Source organism: Calidris pugnax, unplaced genomic scaffold (assembly GCF_001431845.1).
Source record: "Calidris pugnax isolate Ruff unplaced genomic scaffold, ASM143184v1 scaffold302, whole genome shotgun sequence".
Lineage (NCBI taxonomy): Eukaryota > Metazoa > Chordata > Aves > Charadriiformes > Scolopacidae > Calidris > Calidris pugnax.
Genome location: NW_015091041.1, coordinates 48,216 through 63,125, shown reverse-complemented (window position 1 = coordinate 63,125; position 14,910 = coordinate 48,216).

Sequence of the window (14,910 nt, the reverse complement as noted above, 5' to 3'; positions counted from 1 at the left end):
TGGGTGTGTGCCCAAGCAATTTAAAAATAAGTAACTAAAAAAAAAATGTTAAAAAAAAAAAAAAAAGGCAGGTGGTAAGATTGTTTCATAATCAACACTTTCACAATGTTGGAAGTTCTGCCGGGGGGTTACACAGGTCCTTTGGACCAGAAGTCTGAATTCCAGACAGCAGGCATCTGGAAAGTGGAAAGATTGCCCTGTACTGTAATCAGCAAAGGACTCTGTTCCCTCTTTGTGTATCGTGTGTTGAATTTCACCTTTGATCAGCCTTCCCACTCGATTTCACTGGTGAAAACCAGAGCAAGAAAGTCAGAAGGCACCTAAACTGGAACTCTGTCGGGCTGAAGAGTGTCTTTGTAGCTGAGCATCTCTCTGATTTGTGTTTTTTTTTTGCAGGGGAGGAATGCTATGCACGCTCTGGAAGGCCATCACTGACTTCAGAGAGAAACAACCCTGACACTGAATTTTTTTTTTTTCTTCACTTCTCTGCAGAGAGGAAGAGTTTTCCTTTCAGCAGGGAGCAGGTGTGCTGTCAGAAGGACTGTTGCACTTTAATCCAGTATTTGTTTACCAATGTTAAAAACACTGCAGCTTCCTGACTGCTTTTACTCCTATTATAATCCATAAGGAATCTGTAAACAACCTGCAACCTTATTTTACTTTCAATGTTTTTACATGCGAGTTTTTCAAAAATTAAAAAAAAACAAAACACAAACAACCACACCAAAAAAACCATCATGAACTCATGAAATACTGCAGTTAAAGTAAACAGATGTTAATTTCATGAAAAACTGATGTAAGATTTCATGTGACTGTACATCACTGGAACAAAACCAAAATGTGACGACAACTTTTCAAGTTTCTTTTTCTTTGTAATATATCTCAATAATCTGTAGTAGAACTTCATAATTTCAATCATAAGTAGGTATTTTTCTTTTAGTGTGCAAGACCTACAGGTAATTGTTTTTACCTGCTGCCCTACATAGTTCAATATTGTTTATTTTTGGTAATTTAAGTTCTATGGTGCATTTGTTTTAGAGTTGTTTATGTACTACTGAACTGTACCAGTTGCATACACCTGAACCACAGTAATGTTAGCTTGTTCTAAAGCTATCTCTGACATACACAGTTGAAAATAAAAAGAACCTAAGACTGACTTTTTCCTATATTTTTGGACTTTCAAAATAATAAAAGGTGTAGAACTGGAAAATATTGGAATAAAAAAAAAAAAAGAGGGGGAAAAAAAATCATTCTGATACATGAACTGGAAAATATTGGAATAAAAAAAAAAAAGAGGGGAAAAAAATCAATCTGATACACTTTAAAGTTACTGTGATTTGAGTTGGGTAATTATAGCATTGAATATTTTCTCAGTTTTCCTGTTCAGTCGAATTCCTGTACTGGCAATCAGACAAAATCCTTCTCTGGGTGCTCTACTTGACTCCAGAAACCAATGTCCTGCCCCCGTGCCCCGAATAGTCGCCGTGGCCTGTTGTTTTCTTCTGCTTTTGTTTATGCAGCTTGTCTTTTCTCAAATGTAATGAAAAAGGACAGTGGATATTCCCTGTCCATCCCCTCTCATTGTCGTTCCAGCGCTGGGAACCATCAGATTCTTATGGGGCAGCTGCAAAAAATTCCATGGTGAGTAAGACTTGCCTGGACAGAAGCTGCTTCTTTCTTCATAAGCCTTATGCCCTGAATTTTTCAGGTCTAGCAAGTATTTTCAAAGAAAATTAAATATTTTTTTCTAAACAGAAATATGTTGTCCTAACATGTTTTTAGCCTGCAAAAATTGCTACATACCAACAATTATATATTAAAAGAAATAGGCTAAACAAAGAACAGTACATTAAATGTTATTTTAGTCAGACTTTTTTTTTACTCTGAAGATGGTTCCACTGATGTTTGGGCACAGATTGAACTCATTCCAAAAAATGTAACTACGTTTCAGGAGCAACCTAGCTACTGTTTAACAATTTCTACTGTTACTACAGCAGAAACAGTACAACTTCAAGGCAGTTTTAAGCACTGGGAAGACCAGTGGTGGGGGCTGACTTGCAAAACCCAAAGCAACTCGCCGTGGAAGAGCTGAGCCTGAGCCAATGAACTCCCCAAATTTGATTTTTGTGTGAAACGTGACCCTGTACCAGCCCACGACTACAGTTTGAAAAATCTCTGATTTTGTGCAGCGTGAAGAGACGTGTGAAACGTGACCCTGTACCAGCCCACGAGTAGTTTGAAAAATCTCTGATTTCGTGCAGCATGAACAGATCAGAATGGAGCTGCATTGCTTTATTTGTGTGGTGATGCTTTGGAAGCACGCAGCCTCTTCTCTATTATCTATGACTCAGGGTGCTCAGTAATGCCAGCTATGCGAAAGAGAAGGGAGTGTGATCGAGGAATCATTTTAATGTCTCCACGAGACATTAAAGGGATTTGAGATCGTGTTGGAAGGACACGTTAAGTTTTAGTGCAGGATTTTGCCCAGGGCAACCTTTTGATTCGGGGACATACCACTCCGTTTGAGCTTGGACAGCCTCTTGGTCCTTGCCTAGCGTGCTGTTGTAATCCAGGACTCGGGTGGACCGAGAGACACCTTTCCACTTCTGTTAAGAGAGCCAGGCACAACCCAAAAGTGCAAACTTGACCAAGGCAATGCTTTGAGCTTGGACAGCCTCTTGGTCCTTGCCCAGCATGCTGTTGTAATCCAGGGCTCGGGTGGACCGAGAGACACCTTTCCACTTCTGTTAAGAGAGCCAGGCACAACCCAAAAGTGCAAACTTGACCAAGGCAATGCAGGTTTTGGAGTCTCTTGCACCTTTCAGCGTAGAGCCCAGCCGCCGCCTTCTACCACAAACCCCCTCCTGCCCACAAGCCACAGGGACACATTTATCACCCAAGCCCCACCTCCTTCTCTCCTGGAGCACAGGTGGCTCCTGGTGCAAGGAAACATTCATCCTCCAAACGTGACCCTGTACCAGCCCACGACTACAGTTTGAAAAATCTCTGATTTTGTGCAGCGTGAAGAGACCAGAATGGAGCTGCATTGCTTTATTTGTGTGGTGATGCTTTGGAAGCACGCAGCCTCTTCTCTATTATCTATGACTCAGGGTGCTCAGTAATGCCAGCTATGCGAAAGAGAAGGGAGTGTGATCGAGGAATCATTTTAATGTCTCCACGAGACATTAAAGGGATTTGAGATCGTGTTGGAAGGACACGTTAAGTTTTAGTGCAGGATTTTGCCCAGGGCAACCTTCTGATTCAGGGACATACCACTCCCTTTGAGCTTGGACAGCCTCTTGGTCCTTGCCCAGCATGCTGTTGTAATCCAGGGCTCGGGTGGACCGAGAGACACCTTTCCACCTCTGTTAAGAGAGCCAGGCACAACCCAAAAGTGCAAACTTGACCAAGGCAATGCAGGTTTTGGAGTCTCTTGCACCTTTCAGCATAGAGCCCAGCCGCCTTCTTCTACCACAAACACTCTCCTGCCCACAAGCCACAGGACACGTTTATCACCCAAGCCCCAGCTCCTTCTGTCCTGGAGCACAGGTGGCTCCTGATGCAAGGAAACATTCATCCTCCCATCCCCTGGAAGAAGACCTCACGCCCTGAACTTGACTGTTGGTGAAAGGAGGACATTCTGGAGGTGGTGGAAGTTTTCCTGGTGCAAGGAAACATTCATCCTCCCATCCCCTGGAAGAAGACCTCACGCCCTGAACTTGACTGTTGGTGAAAGGAGGACGTTCTGGAGGTGGTGGAAGCGTGGTTGGTGTGGAACGAGGGAGCAGCATCTCTCCATCTTCTTGATGCCTGTACCACAAGCCCTGGATTCAGTCACCCTCTGCCAGCTGTGGTTTCACTGATGGGTACCACCTGCCAGCGGAGGGAAAACAAAACGACGTTTTAATCCAAACCTGGAACGATTTTAAGCGAAATGGTTACGGGAAGCAGCTTAGGGCAAGTTTGGGTGAACACACAGGGAAGGCGACAAGACAGTGACCTTCACAGAAAGGGCTGGTGCGTTGACAACTCTTCGCAGAGCCATTTTGGGGGGGAAACTGAGGCGTTGCGGGCACCTCAGGGGACATACCCATCTGTTTAAGAGCGGGTGCTGCAATAACAAAGCTATATTAGTACACTTCTTTCCCAAACGCTGCCGCACCGCCTGGGCTCGTGAGGGGGCCACCAAACCTCCCACCCGCTGCCGAATTAATTGGTAATCAACCCCCACCCCCCAAAAAAAAACCCCAAAACAACCTGTTGTCTCTCTCTCCGCGCTGGTGGAGCTGCGTGGACGCGGCGGGACCCCCCTTTCTGAGGAAAAATACATCTACACCTGGGGAAAATACCGGTCTATGGGCCTGGGGAGGGAGCCGGCTCTGCCGTGCCCGCCCCCGCTGAGGCGGCGGGGTCCGGTGCCCGTGAGGGGCGGCCCTTTCCCGCCGGCGGGCGCTGGGCCCGCCCTCACCTGCTCCCGGGCAGATCCCGCCGGCGAAGGAGAGAAGCGGAGAGAGCCGGGGCGGGGGGGGGGGGGGGGGGGGGGGGGGGGGGGCGGGCGCGCCCCCCCCCCCGCTTTTTAATTTTCTCCCCCCCTGCACCTATTTCAAGATTCTGGCGTCTCTGATACAGGGGCGACTCTGACCCGGATCTCCCGGAGCGGCACAGGGGGAGGAGGGGGAGCGTGCAGAGCACTGTGCTTTTACATTTATTTTTTTTTTTTTTTTGTCCACACTCCTTAACGCTGCTGGAGTTACTGTTACCGTGACGGTCGTTTTCTTGAGCCTTACGACGATAAACTTGTAGTCATTAAAGAAGAATCGGTTGATTTTCCCCGAGGCCGCCGCTGGCGGCAAGTCTCCCCGAGGAGACTCTGGACGCCTTTTTGCCTCCCCGGCTGCCGGGGTCGGCGAGAGCCGGCGGCCCCGGCCGCCAGCCGCCCGGCTCCCCGCCGCCAGGCGAGCTCGCCGGCCGACCTCCGGACGGGGAGTCCCGGACCGGGAGTCCCGAACCGGCTGGACCGGGAGACTGCGGCTGCCGTATCCCGGTCCTCCCGAGTTGGAAGGATGGGGAGGCGGGTGGCGGTATTATTTATGCTCTGGTTTGGGCTTTTTTTAACGATCGCCCCGGCCTCCGACCTAAAAAGGCAAGCGTTTCTGGCAGCGGGGGAGGTGTCTTTCCATCACCTTTACGGAGGGATGAGGGTTTTCAAAAAGCTTTTATTTCGCCCCGGGGGTGCAGGGAGGAGATTTTGGGGCTTACGCAAGCGGGTCGGCCGCTGTCTGGCTGTCACGGATGCTGTTTGCTTTTTGCAACGGGGTGGCCTTTTTGGTACATTGGCTGTTAGTGCTGCTTGCTGGGCTGGGAAGCCTGACTCCAGCTTGCTTTTTGCTTTTTCTCCTTCTTTTTTTTTTTTCCTTTCTTCCTTTTTTTTTTTTTTTTTTTCTCCCCCTCCTTCTACAGCAGGACGCCGCTCGCCCTTTGCCAGCCCTTGGCTTCTCCAACGCGCGTCCAAGTTTATCTCTCTGAGTCACAGAGGGAGGTTTTTTTCGTCAAAACAGCATACGAATAGGCCCATATGGCTGTTGGTTAATTAACTCTGTTTCCCCGGTATAATATTTTTCATGCGCGTTTTACATAACGTGGGCACGCAGGCACAAGCAGCAACTGTGGGCAGACCCATCCACATGCTGTCTTTCTGGAAGGATAGTGTTTTTCCTCAGAAATGCTGTTTTCAGATCACTCCCAGCCATCCATCGCTCCACGGTTCACCTCCAGAAAGGATGCGCATCTGTTATCCTATGTCTTTTAGAGGTTGTGACCACGTTAATTTCACTTTCCCCTGGAAGAACTGGCTGTCAATGTGTTTCTAAAGCCATGTTTAACAATTTCTTCTCAAGTTCTCGATGTTGTTGATGTGATTTATTTTTTTAAATTTCATTTTAATTGTTTACCGAAGCTGGAGACGAGCTGCCAGGTGATACATCTTTTACAAACGTATGGTTTTAAAAGGACTTATGCGCCTAGATTTATTCTGAGTATGCTTTGCTGTTTCATTTCATGTTCCCATGTTGATCTTTTACTCATTTGTGGACAGGAGGTGGATCTGCTGGCAGGATGTGCTGGGTATTTTGACTTTAAATGACTTTGTGCTGGCAAAGTTCATTGGGAACTTGCTCGTGTGTGAAATGCCAGGGTTGGACTTCTTCTGGGAAGCTGTTTGTGGGCTGTTGAGGTTCTTTTAGGTCTCTGAGTTATCAGAGGGGCCGCTTCCCAGGTGTTTAGGAATGGGAACACCCTCACAGGGTGTTGAGGGAGCAGCTCCTTTGGTCTGTGCAGGAGTGAGCAGACATGTGTGCCCAGGGAGGGCTTTGGTTGTGCCCTGCTCTGCTGGAGGAACGCCCGTGTCTGGATCCGGCTCCTCAAGAAGGTCAACCTCTCATCCTGCTTCGGTGAAATCACCTACTGGTTGACTTATTGCTCCTGTTAAAAAACCAAAACACACCAGCTAAACAGCTCTGTGTGTGTGTTGTGGTGTGTATTTGGTATTTGTTTTCCCCTCCCTGCGGCTGGACTTGCAGGGCTGATCCTGGGGAAGGCTTTACCAGCTCCAGGAGGACTTTGCAGATAGACGGATCCCTTTATTGTTGGGCAGATGGTCGGCTGCACTTAACTAGCTTTCTTCAGGTGAATGGCTTAATTACCAGGGTGAGGGTTTGTTTTTTCTTTACTCTGCCATTCATAAATGCCCAGATGGCAAAATGAGTACAGTGCTGGGGGGGAGGAGGGGGGGAGGAGGTACATACACTTATATCAGTTAGAGATATTTTAATCATAGCTACTGGAGCATCTTACAGTGCTAACGAGCTTTTCCGTGATTGCTGAGATGAGAGGAGCCCTCTTGTGGGGAATATCAAGAGAAGCTGCTGAGGCACCTCATGATTTTGCATACTCTTCTAGTTAGTGTTCTCTTCTAAGTGAGTTTGATGTTATTCTGTTCTTTTTGCAGCAAAGCAAGTCTGCACTTTGGATTATGTCAGTGCTAGGTTTGTTAATGCCAAACACTCAGGTGTTCTCTCTGGAACAGCTGATTTTTTTTCATCTATCGCTTGTTTATCTCCTGGTATTTTGTCCATCTGAGAATAAATCAAGTTTTAGCTTATTGGTTGTTTTTTGTTGTTTTTTTTAAACAAGTAGATAAATTATAGGGGAAAAGGTACAGCAGGCATGGAGTAGGTGGGAGGCTGCCTGACTCACCATGGCTCCTTCCCAGCAGTGGCAAAGTGTTTTGCTGGAGAGGTTTTATTTACGTGGTATTTTGACGTGGGGTGTTATCCCTGCCTGGCACAGAGGGGTCTGGGCAAGGGGGGGAAAGGGGGTGTCCCTCCTGTGGCTGCTGGCGCCCTGGGGAGGGGGATGTGATGACCATGGTTATCAGAGGGAGAGGGGTCATAAACTTCCTGCCCATCTGAAGTGAAATGTTTTACTGCCCTGATAGCATGTGCTTACAAACACTGAAAGTGTTGAAAGTGTGTGTGTGTGGTGGTGTTGAGCTCCAGTTTTCATCTGTAATTATTTTAAGCGTCAGCCCTATTGCAAATATTTCCTTCAATATATACATTCGGTTGAAGACCTGTAATTCTTTCATTGCCACCCCTCTCCGATTAAAACGCATTCAAACTTTGAAATCCTCTACCACATCTTGCAATTACTTAATTGGTTCTTCATTAATAGCTTCCTGAGAGTCAGTACTTTAGCTCTGAATGCATAGAGACTCTGCTTTATCAGTAGCTTGTAGAATGAGAATGGTACAACTAAATCATAGAATCATAGAATCGTCTAGGTTGGAAGGGACCTTCAAGATCATCTAGTCCAACCATCAACCTAACTCTGACCCAAAAAAACCCAAACCAAACCAAAAAAACCACAACCACAACACCCAAAAAAAACCAAACCAAAACCAAAAAAAACCAACCACAACACAAAATATACCACTAAACCATATTCCTGAGGACCACCTCCAGGGATGGTGCCCCAACCACTTCCCTGGGCAGCCTAGGGAAATCAAATTTAAAAGTGTGGATTGAGAGGGTTAAAATCCTTATAGAAGCCATCCCTCAGCTTTAGAAAGCTGCTAACGTACTGTCTCCTGGTATCTTTTGTTGGGCCAGTACTGTTTGTGCAAGGGCTACACGCTGTGGAAAAGTTTGAACAAGCCTTTTTATATGCATATTGTGTAACTTGAGTCAGGCTTTCTCCACCCACCTCCTCCCAGTACTAATGTAAAGAGGAAAAAAAAAAAAAGAAAGGGGAGGGAGGGAAGAAAAAAAGCCCAACAAACACAAACCCAACAGAAAACCCCACCCACTACAAAAAAAATTTAAAAAATACCCAACAAAACCCAACCAACCAAAACACTGCCACCGAAAAACTTCAGAGTTCATGCATAATCAGGCCTGTTAAATGATGCTGGAATAGTTGGTTTATGTGCTACTTCCCCTGCAGGGAAGAGAGCTTCTATGAATTTAGCTGAAGTCATATGCATTGTCATTTACTTGGGCTTTGTTTTGAAGAACGGGTGTTCTTTTGCATGTGCTATTCCTATAAAAAATTGCAAATGTTCAGCAATCTGAGCTGCCTACCGTTTTATTTGTACGATGGCTGGTTTATTACTCTCACAGGTAATTTTCAGCTGTAAAGTATTAAACTTGTTTATTTGTGGTATTAAAGGTAATTAAACGTGAGCGGTGCAATAATTGCCTTAATTATGTAAATACGGTATAATCTTACAACAACATATTTTCTTTTCCATTTGAAAAAATGCGTGTAAGTCTAGACCCACAATACAAGCCACAACGTGCTGCTGGTGGTGTTGTGGTGACTCTCTTTGCACGCCCACCTTTCCTCCAAGAAGGAGATCCCCTGTATGGGACTTTTGAACCGCTAGGAACTGTGGTAGATCCAGCTCTGTGCATATTGTATATATTTAAGATGAAGAAGACTATGAGAAGATGGTGCATTCGTTAAACTGGTTTGGATTTAATTCTGCGGCGGTTCCCAAGTGTTGATTCTGGAGTCGTGCCATATTTGCTTTCATTAAATTCAATCTTTGCTTTCATTAAAATAAGTAGAAGGTGTATTTATACCCTTTGTGGCTTTGGAGAAGAAAAAATCTTGAGAACATGTATTTTAGGAGATCTGTCAGAGTTCAAGGAGAACGAGCCCAAGTTGTCTCTTAAGGTGACATTCTGGGGAGAGGTTGGCTGCCTTGATTAAAATTGATGGAATTATCAACTCTGATTACTGTTGACTTTGAGATTCTTTGGAGATGTAAGTGATGGCATAATTTATGCTCCAAACTCACTGTAGGTCTAGATTATGGGGAGGGAGAAATAAAGTACTGATGTCTCCAAGTATTTCTTAGGTCTGCATCTGATACTCTAATGCCTTCTCCCTTAAAGTTAATGGAATCTAAAAGTCTGGACTTCTTGGTCACCTCCTAAGAAATGTGTTGGGAAGTAAGATATCAGGAGAGCACTGGTAATTAACACAGCGTGAAGTAGTTCACAGGATTCCACCCATCGGATACGGCCAGTAACACAACACCGGAGAAAATTTTAATTTGGTTTTGGCATATTGCCTTTTCTTTCAAGTACGTTCACATTTCTATGAAAAAGCTTAGCGCCTTTTCTTTGAAGTATGTTCGGGCTTTCACCGAAAAGCTTAGTTATATACCTAAGTTCTCTTAATTTTGAGTATTTTACAAGTGCTCGCTTCTCTTGACATGTATGCAAACTAGGTATTTAAAAAATAAGGTGTTTTTACAGGCAGAAGTAGCGGCAGCGCTGCCCAGGCTGTTAGTTAGTAGGGTAATTAGCTTTGATGACTTGTGACTTCATCTGAATTCCCGTTTCCTACGGCCCCGTGAAGTCCCCATTACCTGAGCATTGGCTGAAGTTGCACAGTATGTTCTACTGTAGGGCCTGATCCAATATCCCTCTGTTATATATAAATAAAAAGTGTTGGCTAAGAATGATGTCATGTGTTTTTAGTCATCGTGGCATGCGTTGTGCAATTTTTATAGTTAGTCATACTATGCAAATCCATTTAATTAAAAATGTAGCAGGGCTTGTTAGTGTACGTCTTGTATTTGATTGTTTTATTGGTGTGCATGTGTTCAAAGTGTTTGTGGATGATGAGACTCTTGCCTCCCTGTTCACGTGTCTTTGGCTTTGATGAGTGAGTTTTGAGTCAGACCGGGGCAGGGCTCCCAGCCTTCTCCTCAATTTTCCGACGCGTGGGCACGCGCGCAGGTTTGGTTTTAATTAACAAGAAGGAAAATAATTAACACTTACCTTCTGTCTGGTCACTTCCGAGGAGCTCTTAACATCCCTTGGTCCCATGTGTGTGTCTCAGAGAGATGAAACTGGGAAGAATCATAGAATCATCTAGGTAGGAAGGGACCTTCAACATTATCTAGTCCAACCATCAACGTAACTCTGATGAAAAAAACATTACTAAACCATGTCCCCCAGCACCATGTCAACCCGTCCTTTGAACACCTCCAAGGCTGGTGCCTCTACCACTTCCCTGAGTAGCCCATTCCAATGTCTGATAACCCTTTCAGTCTCAAAATTTTTCCTAATATCCAATCTGAACCTTCCCTGGCGCAACTTGAGGCCATTTCCTCTTGTCCTGTCTCCTGTGACTTGGGAGAAAAGACCAACCCCTGCCTCTCTACAACCTTCAGGAGAAGGTCACCTCCAGGAGAAGGTGTGGAGGTGTGTTTCCTGGTGGAGCTGCCTGCTGCTCCAGAGGTTTGTAGGGCATCACAGCTGCCTGCCTGGGATCCACCACCACCGTGGCGGGTAAGGATGAGGAGGGGACTGGAGCAGCAAGTCACCCAAAATCATGTGAGAGGGTCACCATGGCTGCTCATGGCACCTACAGTTCTGTGGCCAAAGAGTATGGCGTCCTACTGTTTTGATCAAAGTAGCGTTTTGAACATGCACAGTCTTTGCAGCACATATGATGGGAACCTTAAACAAATGGGTAAGGTAAAGGAGCCAAAGTAGTCAGGATAATTGATAAGAAAATGAAGACCTGGTGCGTGTTTTTAGTTTCCAGACCCAGCTTATTTAAAATTCATTGTCTCTTAGGCAGATATGGATAATAATTCCAAATTCAATTTATTGGAAAGGGAGATACTGAGATACGGAACCAGAATAAAGACACGTTTGTTCGAACTCCAGGAGAGAAAGGTGGAAAGAGCCAAACCTGCATTTCTAAGTTTGCTTTCTGAAGAATCTTAATAATCCACTGCTGTTCCACTCCAGCACAGATTTAAGTGGATGTTTGCTCAGAAAGGCTGAAAGGTTCTGCTCTTTCTTGAGTTGAAGCACCTAATTGAATGAATGGATGAATGAAGAATAAGTTCATGAAACTACTGTGGTTTTATGGCCTCAACTTTTAGAAGAGAGTCGACTCATTGTTTATTTAAAGCTATTCAGAGTGCATCTATGCTCTTGACAGCCGGATTCCCATTAGTCAAAAAGATGAAGGTTTCCCTTCTTATTCTCTAGAATTCCATATTCAATCTTACTGATTAATACAAGGGGCCTTTTTTTACCTTCCAAGAAGGTGGAAAGAAGAAATCAATTATTATATCAGAAGTTTATACACTAAATACTGAAGTTGTTTAAAATAAAAAATAATGTACTGCTGTAAAAATAATCTGCTGATCCTTTATTATAGTATATATAAAAGCGAGGCCTTAGAGGTATCTTTGAAAAGAGATTTGGAAACCCCTGTAAAGATGAGGTTATTCTCTGTCCTTTTTTGAGATTAAGACGTAGAAGGAAGAGAGAATACAAGAGTAGCGATGGAAAAAATTAAGTGTGCATGATGTTTGAGACAGTGGTTGGCTTAATGGAAGCAAGCATTTTTTCTGATATAGTGGCTAGTTTTGCTACTTCCAACTTAATTTTTTTCTTTTTTTTTTTTTTTTTTTTTGTAAAAGCCACGGGACCGGGGGCGGGGAGGAATCCTGTCTGTCTTTTTAAGGCTATTTTGCTCTGTCCTAGATTTACATGGAGTTGAAAAGAAGGTTTCCAGCCCTTTGATGCTGAGTAAATAGCTGTTTTCCCACATGAGGGGAAAAAAAAGAAAAGAAAAGAAAAAAGCTCTACTTTCTGGTTCTTTTGGCCTGATTAAAACCTAGTGAAGTAGAAAGTAAATGTGAAGAGATGAGCTTCCTGAAGGAAATTGGGGAAAGTTTTTAGTTAGTGTCCATATATTCCAACATTGTCCTGCGAGGAGCGGGGATTTGGACTTGATGGTCCCTTATGGGTCCCTTCCAACTCAAGGTAGAAATTCCATGATGTAGCTCCATATATTCCAACATTGTCCTGCGAGGAGTGGGGATTTGGATTTGATGATCCCTTATGGGTCCCTTCCAACTTAAGGTAGAAATTCCATGATGTAGAACTGTCTATATTATGTATTTTTAAATGAGTTGTTAGAAAAGCTTTGGATGTAAATGATTGATGTTGAAAATATCCCTGCAAAATATGAATATGTGTTTTGATGGGTAGGTACATTGAACCACAGAATGATACAGGGTTGGAAGGGACCTCTGGAGATCATCTAGTCCAAACCACTAGTTTTTTGGAGTAGTGTATTTGCAGAACAGGATGGAGCTTTTAGTTGTACCTTGATTTTCCTGATCTTTCTTCCCAAGAAGGAAACATTTAGGACCCAGTTCCCAATGGAACCTTATTGTTTCATGTGAGGAACATGTGTCTATAAACACAAAATGCCAATCATTTCTTGATGCTGCTATATAGGATAGATACTTACCTTGTCCTGAACCTCTCTACTGAGAATATCAGAAAACAAAATGAAATATTGGCAATCTGGAAAGGAGCATATGTTAAAATAATATATTGACTTAATCTAATTCTTGATATAAAATGCACTCGAGTTGAGGGGAAGGTTTCCTTTTATGAAAAAAGGGCTTGGATCAGCATCCAAGAGCAGAAGTAGAACAATGTTTATTTGCTTTATAAATATTGTCATCCAGACCTGTCTCAAGTTTGCTGGGGGTTTTTTTGTTGGGTTGTTTTTTTTTGGTGCTGTACAAGAAAACGATCTTCAGCTGTTAGCATTTTTGGGTCAAACTGAAGAACAGGAAAAGGATTGTGGATAGTGCTCTAAAAGTGTACAAGAAAACGATCTTCAGCTGTTAGCAGTTTTTGGGTAAAACTGAAGAACAGGAAAAGGATTGTGAATAATGCTCTAAAATCACATGTGTGAGACTGTTCAGCTTGTGTTTTCCACAGGGCAAAACTTTCTTCTCTTTATTATTTAGCTGAATAGTTGCTGATTAGCTCTTATAACAAACAGTAAGGTCATACAAAGTCTTTGAAAAGAGAAATTTTATAGGACTTCTTTATAGACTTCTTTCAGAGGAATTCTTCTCAAGGTTTTAGTCCATCTTGTAACCTCTAGCCTGAGTTTATCCAGTTATGACTTACCTGGTGCTTCAGAGAGCTGCAATGTGTGAAAGAAGAGCTGTGTGAGGGGGCTGCCCTGGGCTCTGAAACTGCATCTGTGCCTTGAACTGTTCTTTACTCCCTTGGGCTGGCAGGGGGGAAGAAGGGGAGCTCGAAGGTTGAAGATTAACTAGTCTTCTATTCACTGGGTGGTCACATCTGGGTTTCACAGTAATAACAGACAATAGATTTTTTTGTGTCTGTTAAGATTGAGAGTTTGAAGTGTTGAGGGGTTGGGGTTGGTTTTGCTTTTTGGTGGTGGCGTTTTGGGGGTTGAGGTTCCCCCATCAAACCCTGGCTTCGTGGTTGCTTGCTCTTTGGGTATGGTGTCCTTTTAAAAAAGTATTTTAACTGCCCTCATGCTAAGAAAAAAGCAGGAGAAAGACGTGAAAGTCCCCTGAAATGTACTCTGATGAACATACAATGGGATGTATGGAGTGGGAGGAAAAAAAAATCTGTATATTGTGATTCAGCAATCTCTTATTAATGCTTCTGTTTGCAGGGCTTTTCATAGGCAATTCATCATCAATTCATCAATTTTGTTTGCCCCTTTTGCAGTAATATATGATGCTGCATTCAGTTGGTTTGATTTCCTGTAACGTAACCTGCCCAGTGATACAGGATGGCTTCCAGTTAGTGTTACAGCAAGTGGTTGGTTGTTGATTTATGTTGTTTTTTTAAAAAAAAAACACCAAAAATACACAGTCCTAGTCACACAGCCCGCCAACTCTTGTGAAAGATACAAATTGTCTTGTCTTCACAAGGTTTTTCCCTTTCCTTTAATTAGCTGACTTGGGTTGAGTAGTGCCTTTTGTCTTCCCTCTCCCTCTGGGGAAGAGCAAAAAGTTTCCCTTCAGTAAGCTGAGCGCTTCACAAGGCAGGGGCTGCAGAAAATAAACTTCTCCTGTGCAAATCATGACACTCTAAATCACAGTAATGAGCTTCATGCGGTGATTGGATAGTTTACAGGGACTGAAACCATCCTGTGAATGAAAGAAGATAGCAAATCTCGAGTTCAGCCCTTGAAAATTATCAGATTACCCACAGCAGGCTGCACGTGGGTATGGTGGGGACTGGCTTCACCTTGCTTTTCATTTCACAGGTGGAGATATCAAGCCTTTAGACCTGATGTTAAAGCCGAAGCATCAATTAGCACGTTGTTATAAATATTTACATTTCCCAGATCACAATATAATTATCCTAATAGCCTTTCTTTCAAACTGCTGTTTAAGACTGTTGCGTATCAGATAATGTCCTGTGCAGATAATTATACCTATAGAATCCAGTGAGTGAAAGTGTGTGTGTGTTTTGAGTGGAGTGGTTTCACTGATAATGAGTTTGAAAGTGTTGTAAAAAGGAA